General features: G+C 46.2%; 1 protein-coding gene across 3 annotated transcripts in view; it reads left to right on the top strand.

The window, feature by feature from the left end:
- The first annotated feature begins 631 nt into the window (after positions 1–631).
- The window catches only part of LOC124804602 (serine-rich adhesin for platelets), a 416,342-nt gene continuing 409,311 nt past the window's right edge, over positions 632–7,662 (top strand). For 2 of the 3 annotated variants that reach the window (XM_047265247.1, XM_047265086.1), the window contains exon 1: positions 632–729. The gene's annotated coding sequence lies outside the window, so the exon portion shown is untranslated. The remainder of the gene's footprint in view (positions 730–7,662) is intronic. The other variant, XM_047265481.1, reaches the window with a different exon arrangement.

Raw genomic sequence — 7,662 nt, 5'->3', positions numbered from 1 at the left:
CTCTCACCAACTGAAAACGTCTGGTCAATGGTGGCCGAGCAACTGGCTCGTCACAATACACCAGTCACTACTCTTGATGAACTGTGGTATGGTGTTGAAGCTGCATTGGCAGCTGTACATGTACACGCCATCCGATGCCCGGGCGTATCAAGGCCGTTATTACGGCCAGAGGTGGTTGTTCTGGGCACTGATTTCTCAGGATCTACGCACTCAAATTGAGTGAAAATGTAATCACATGTCAGCTCTAGTATAATATATTTGTCCAATGAATATCCGTTTATCATCTGCATTTCTTCTTGGTGTAGCAATTTTAATGGCCAGTAGTGTATGTTTCGTTCCGAATATTGTCGCTCGGAATGAAGGCTATGTACATCATAGAAATAGGGAACCACCTGACAGTTGTGTCCAAGGTAATTCTATTGATGCATTCTTGATCCGTGTACTTTCTGCTGCAGTAGTACGCCTCTAAGCAAAAGAACTTCTCGATCCCTAGTTTACGCCCACTAGCTGTCATGCCGAGAGAAGTGAGCAGTCGTCAGCCTAGCCTCACGTCGCTGGTAACAGCGACAGCGACAGCGGAGGGCGGCGACAGTTCGGGCGCGCTCGACAGCTTCCGCCGGCTTCCGGGCGGCGGTCGGCGGCGGGCGTCACGCGGCGTCGCGGCGCCGCCGGCAGACAGCAACACCTGCAGCGACCGCGGCCGCGACAGGACCTGCTGCACCCCTTCCGGTGAGTCCACGTGGCGGCCACGCCGCGCGCTAGCTCCAGCCGCGCCTAACACACGTCTCTTTCCACCGCCTCGTAACGCCTGCGTCGTCTGTTTTAACGCGCCGATACAACATTACTCCGCTGTTGTGGAGGGATCCCTCGACACGTTATCCGAACAACGGATACGATGTGGCCAGATGCTGAGTTTGCTGTCTTCGGCTATTGACAACCCTGTACGTTTCAAGTCTTCCGTACAATTTTGCAAATGTTTTTGTTCCTGAAGCCAGCGCAGCTGACTGTTAATACTCTTTGGCCGCGGATGGACTAAATTTCCGATTTCATTCACATGACAATATTTCATGAAACACGTGCGGTAGTTAATCGACCAGAGTATGCGAGAAGTCGGGATTTTCAGTCGACCTACCCGCGAAACATTTAAAACATTGTGCGAGGACAGTACACTACCGAGTATCCTTACGATTTGGAGGCAATATTCTTATACGATAAGCTGTTCAGGCTTCTGGTAGAACCTGTCTCCAGAACAGTTATTTACTTCTGACCACACTGATGTTAGATATCAGCAATCCAGTTGGAACACTAGAAAAGCCTTTCTCTTCTGCTTGCAGAAGAGCATGTGTGACCTTCGTCAATAAAAAATTCAAGGGCACTTTATAAATATCTGCTTGTAGACCTAATTGAAACCAGAGCGATAATCTACGTCAGACCTTTATTCTTAAGCGTCGTTACAAGTTTTTTCTGAAGTGTCATCCTACCAGGAAGATTACTTCTCATTTTTCTCCCCCAATAGTACTTCTTTGGTAAACCTTGTACCTCATTTGACTTCTACTAGGAGGAATTGAGGCAGTCGTGATAGATGCTTTCAAGGCAATCGTAAACTATGTCCTACAGTCACTTATGAAGATGATTAAATATTAATACGAAGCGTATCAGAAATTCAGACAAGAGTTTCTCAAGTAATTAAGAGACACGAGATATCCCTGAAGCCAGGATGCAGTAACTAGTTACTAGATTTCACTTTCTGAGATCGACAAGTTCTCATATAAAATGTTACGGAAGCCGTGTTACAGAGTTGTTCCAGCTGTTAATAATAATGGCATACAACAAGTGGGGAAGCACAGCGATTAAGGACTGTGAGTCGTATTCACGAAGAGCTACCTTAATATCCCTATTCGACCTCCTGATTCAAATTATTTGGAAGGTTTCGTTAATTAGTATGGATGAATGGCGATAAGATTCATTGTCCAATGCCTATTTCTTCCTCCAAAACTTCACTACTAATTCGAATGACCTCAATGTCAGCGGAACATATCTCCTTCTTTTACTTTCCTAATATTCTAATCATGCAACTCCCGCTACTTTTTGTCACTGATGGAGTCATTAGGAGTCATTAGGACATGGTATTTCTGTCTTCGTATGACCACAATGATGAGAAGATAACTGTAGGACCTGCAACGCGAACGAATATTTTCTCAAGTCTGTATATCTATAAAATCACGTAATTTCTTCACGTATTGTATCCGCAGAATATGTGTGGCACAGCACATGCCATTCGTACTCAATCATCTCTTAGGTCTAAGTTCCATCGTACTAAATCTTTCTCCTCCCAATAACTGACATCAATTTTCTTTGTGCTAGATAAGAACTAGGAAGTACTAGCTATTATCGACGCGATGGTCTTATTGACAGATCCACACTCAGCATAAATTTTGATGCATGCACAGATTTGAGGCATTTAAGATAAGATATTCTGATGGATCCATTCGTCCAACATCTCGAATTAAATTTCTTTATGAAGCTGCTACAACGGCCGTATGGCAGAACTCAGTTTTCACGGGAAACTAACCTCTTCGTCACACCAACGTAAGGGTTAGCTGTAATTTGTGACTGTGCGTAATCCGTTAGGCGCCTTCGCATAGGTGGGAAAACAATACTACCCCATGTTTTGAGGTGTCGGTACTGCTTTAAAACTAATATTGAACTGAAAATTTAGCAGTAGATAGAATTCGGCAAATTTTCATGGATGAGGACGTAGGTCGTAGCAAATTCAGCGTCTGGTGTAGAATGAGGAAGACTAGATGATTTCCTAGCCATCATACAAAGAAATGATGTAGTTTATAAGGTCAGTAACCCTAAGACAATGTTATACATAAAAATTCCTAGATTCTGTAATAAGAAGGAAAAAGGAAGACGAGAGTTTAACATCCCGTCGACAGCGTGGTCGTTAGAGACGGAGCACAAGGTTGCATTACGAAAGGAAATCGGCCGCGTCTTTTTCAAAGGAACCACCCCGACTTTTGTGTGGAGCGATTTATGGAAATCACAGAAAACCTAAATCTGGATTGCCGGAAGGTGACCTGAATCATCGTCCTCCCAAACGCAAGTCCAGTAAGTTAACTACTGCGCCACCACGCCCGGTGGTACTCTAAGAACACGCACGGAATGTTAATGTCTATCACAAAGATTCGCACCGGAACATCAATACGTAAATTAAAAGAGCTGATTGTGTAACACAGCAGAACTCATGATAAACCACGGACGTCGGTCACACAAGTCATATACTTCGCAGTGACAGGTCGAAGACATATAAGGTGGAAGCACTTTTAAAGTCCTGTTAGTGGGGAAAGGAAACTTCAGACTCTAAGTCAGCGGACGAAATCTGAGACAGTGGGTCATCTGTGAAAAAGGAATAAAATACGTCTCTCTGGAGACCTAAACTTTATCACACTGGGATTTTCACCAAATACAATTGACTGAATATATGCTAAATGTTCAAAGAAGACCTGCATAATATTTGCAGGTCTTAGCTTTGTTTATTTTTCCGCAGAAGAGCGTCAAAGACATCCTCAACTATCAATAATGAAAGAAAGCACAACCAAGTCGTTACGTGCACCGCAACAAATGGTATCGAAAACAGAACCATAGACTGTATTTCTATGCAGAAAAACTTCATCGTTTAAGTACCTCGTTGGTACCGTTACAGCAGCTCGTTGCTCTTCAGTATTGAAAGCACGGTGTTCCTCCCCACACTCTACCCAAGAATGGAATAGGAAGGGGAATAATTAAGACTGGTCTGCCACGTACCTTCCATTGTATGATGACCTCCGGGATATGGTTCAAATGGCTCTGAGCAATATGGGACTTAACATCTGAGGTCATCAGTCCCCTAGGACTTAGAACTACTTAAACCTAACTAACCTATGGACATCACACACATCCCTGCCCGCGGCAGGATTCGAACCTGCGGCTGTAGCGGTCGCGCGGTTCCAGACCGAAGCGCCTAGAACCGCTCGGCCACTCTGGCCGCCTCCTCCGGGATAATTAAGTAAATTTAAACGGATAAGGTGGTATGTCACTAGACGACTGACGGACTCTCACAGCGAGCTGGAGAACTGGAAGAGGACAAGACATTGGCCGTTTAATGCCTCTGGAGTAGGACTAAGCTGAGGCAATTAACAACCCTGTTCCTGGAATAGAAAATAGGCCCAAAAGAAAACAGGAGGAACACTACAAGTCACCCTGGCAGAGCTCCGCGGCTCCGTAAGAGATCCATTTGAAAAGTGAGCTATTTATGAAGAGACGGACCCGGCCGTTTAAATCACCGGCTCTGCCACTGGCGCCCTCAGTTTGTCTCCAGCGACGCGTGTCCGGCTGGACGTGAGAGTGTGAACTAGCTGCCGGAGTTTCGGTGGCGCCACGCCGGGCCCAACTTCTCACGGCTGTCCCTGGTAAACGACAGCTGACTGCTTTTGTGTGCGCGCGGCGCGCCGCGCCATGCCAAGAATTCGCGCTCTGGCTTTAAATACCTCCGGAGCGGTTCGCGAGGGGCTCTTCTCTTGTTGCCGTGCGCAGTTCAATGCCCATGCGAAGCAGCCAGACTCGAGAATACGTTCATCGAACGATGGTACTTCTCCGCGATGGTTACAAGAGATATCGAAGAACTCTCGATGTGCTCTCGTCTTCTTGAGAAAGTAACTTTAATAATTTTACAACTGTAAATTACAAATTCAAATGTCACGTAAGCCTTTACTTCTTTTACGAAAAGTAAATGACGGAAATAAAAGCACGAATCATTACACAACAATCAGAAAATGATGGGAGCTACTGCCTAGCAAAAAATTCTGCACTATCGCATCGCGACAACCTTGAGGGAGCCGGTTAGCTGCAAAAACAAGTCCTGGAAATTGTATGTACAGGTGATACAAAACATTAGGATCGCTGCCCACTGCAAGATTGAAAGGTCCACTACTGGCCATTAAAATTGCTACACCAAGAAGAAATGCAGATGATATACGGGTATTCATTGGACAAATATGTTATACTAGAACTGACATGTGATTACATTTTCACGCAATTTGGGTCCATAGATCCTGAGAAATCAGTACCCAGAACAACCACCTCTGGCCGTAATAACGGCCTTGATACGCCTGGGCATTGAGTCAAACAGAGCTTGGATGGCGTGTACAGGTACAGCTGCCCATGCAGCTTCAACACGATACCACACTTCATCAAGATTAATGACTGGCATATCGTGACGAGCCAGTTGCTCGACCACCATTGACCAGACGTTTTCAGTTGGTGAGAGATCTGGAGAATGTGCTGGCCAGGACAGCAGTCGAACATTTTCTGTATCCAGAAAGGCCCGTACAGGACCTGCAACATGCGGTCGTGCATTATCCTGCTGAAATGTAGGGTTTCGCAGGGATCGAATGAAGGGTAGAGCCATGGGTCGTAACACATCTGAAATGTAACGTCCACTGTTCAGAGTGCTGTCAATGCGAACAAGAGGTGACTGAGACGTGTAACAATTGGCACCCCATACCATGACGCCGGGTGATACGCCAGTATGGCGATGACGGATACATGCTTCCAATGTGCTTTCACCGCTATGTCGCCAAACACGGTTGCGACCATCATGATGCTGTCAACAGAACCTGTATTCATCCGAAAAAATGAAGTTCTACCATTCGTGCACCGAGGTTCGTCTTCCCTATTCTGCTAACAGTCATTGGATCTCGACCAACGCGAGCAGCAATGTCGCCATACGATAAACCGCAATCGCGGTAGGCTACAATCCGACCTTTATCAAAGTCAGAAACGTGATGGTACGCATTTCTCCTCCTTACACGAGGCATCACAACAACGTTTCACCAGGCAACGCCGGTCAACTGCTGTTTGTGTATGAGAAATTGGTTGGAAACTTTCCTCATGTCAGCACGTTGTAGGAGTCGCCACCGATGCCAACCTTGTGTGAATGCTGTGAAAAGCTAATCATCTGCATATCACAGCACCTTCCTCCTGTCGGTTAAATTTCGCGTCTGTAGCACGTCATCTTCGTGGTGTAGCAATTTTAATGGCCAGTAGTGTACTTTTTGGAGGTGAGGGCGCGTGACGCGGTGAGGAAAGTGTAGCCTACAACAGCAGCAGAGACGAATGAGGAATCATCCAGGGAAGATACGAGCCGCAAAATGGGAAATCCACAAACGTATGGGACTTTGAACCAGCAGACTGTTACGGCTTCGCGCCTGGGAACGAGCATCTGGGAAACGGCGATATTGGTTGTTTCTTCACAAGCAAATTTCTACGGAAAGTGGTTGAAGGAAGTTCATACCACGAGTAGGCGACAAGTTGCTGGACGTCCACGTACTAGCACAGATCGTGGAGGGCGGACGCTTGCCCTCTTTGTGAGGCAGGATAGGAGGCACTCTGTGGGAAATCTGACGACAGAGTACAATGTCGATACCAGTCAAGAGGTGGAAAATTTTCCAAACTAATAGCCAATGAACCTAGTGCAGAATCAACACGAACGACAGCGACAGCAAGAGACGCTTGACCAGCTTTTAAATCAACATCAGTCAATCCAAAATCATCACAGCCACCACTACTGATGGACCAAATAGAATATCAATAATCCTAGCGGTATCAACATTCACAACACAGTGTCCCCACATACAAAACAGTCTTTTAGAAACACTGAAGGAAAAAATCACAACACCAAAGCATAATTAATGTAGAGTCTAGGTAACATATTTAAGTGAATAACATTGCAAGGTCACAAGTAAATGTAACCGCAAGATAAGCCATTGAAACTCTGAAATGCTGGTGGATTAATAACCGCTGTCACCGCCGGAATGTTGCACGCAAGCATGCAAGCGTGCATGCATAGTGTTGTACCAGTGAAACTTCGTGGCAGATTGAAACTGTGTGCGGGACCGAGACTCGAACTCGGGACCTTTGCCTTTCGCGGGCACGTGCTCTACCATCTGAGCTACCCAAGCACGACCCACGCCACGTCCTCACAGCTTTACTTCTGCCAGTACCTCGTCTCCTACCTTCCAAACTTTACAGAAGCTCTCCTGCGAATCTTGCAGAACAATATCCTTTCTTTCAGGAGTGCTAGTTCAGCAAAGTTCGCAGGAGAGCTTCTGTAAAGTTTGGAAGGTAGGAGACGAGGTACTGACAGAAGTAAAGCTGTGAGGACGGGGCGTGAGTCGTGCTTGGGTAGCTCAGATGATACAGCACTTGCCCGCGAAAGGCAAAGGTCCCGAGTTCGAGTCTCGGTCCGGCACACAGTTTTAATCTGCCAGTAAGTTTCATATCAGAGCACACTCCGCTGCAGAGTGAAAATCTCATTCTGTTGTACCAGTGCCGGATGTCGGTTTCTGGGATCCAGTTCCATGCCTGTTGCTCTTGGTCGTTCAATACAGGGACGGTTAATGTTGATTGTGGATGACGCTGGAGTTTTCGTCTGATGATCCACAAGTACTGGATTCGAGACAAATGGCTCTGAGCACTATGCGACTTAACTTCTGAGGTCATCAGTCGCCTAGAACTTAGAACTAATTAAACCTAACTAATCTAAGGACATCACGCACATTCATGCCCGAGGCAGGATTCGAACCTGCGACCGTAGCGGTCGCTCGGTTCCAGACTGTA

Source organism: Schistocerca piceifrons, chromosome 1 (genome assembly GCF_021461385.2).
Source record: "Schistocerca piceifrons isolate TAMUIC-IGC-003096 chromosome 1, iqSchPice1.1, whole genome shotgun sequence".
In the NCBI taxonomy this organism is placed as follows: Eukaryota; Metazoa; Arthropoda; class Insecta; order Orthoptera; family Acrididae; genus Schistocerca; species Schistocerca piceifrons.
This window is presented reverse-complemented; position numbering and strand designations above follow the sequence as displayed.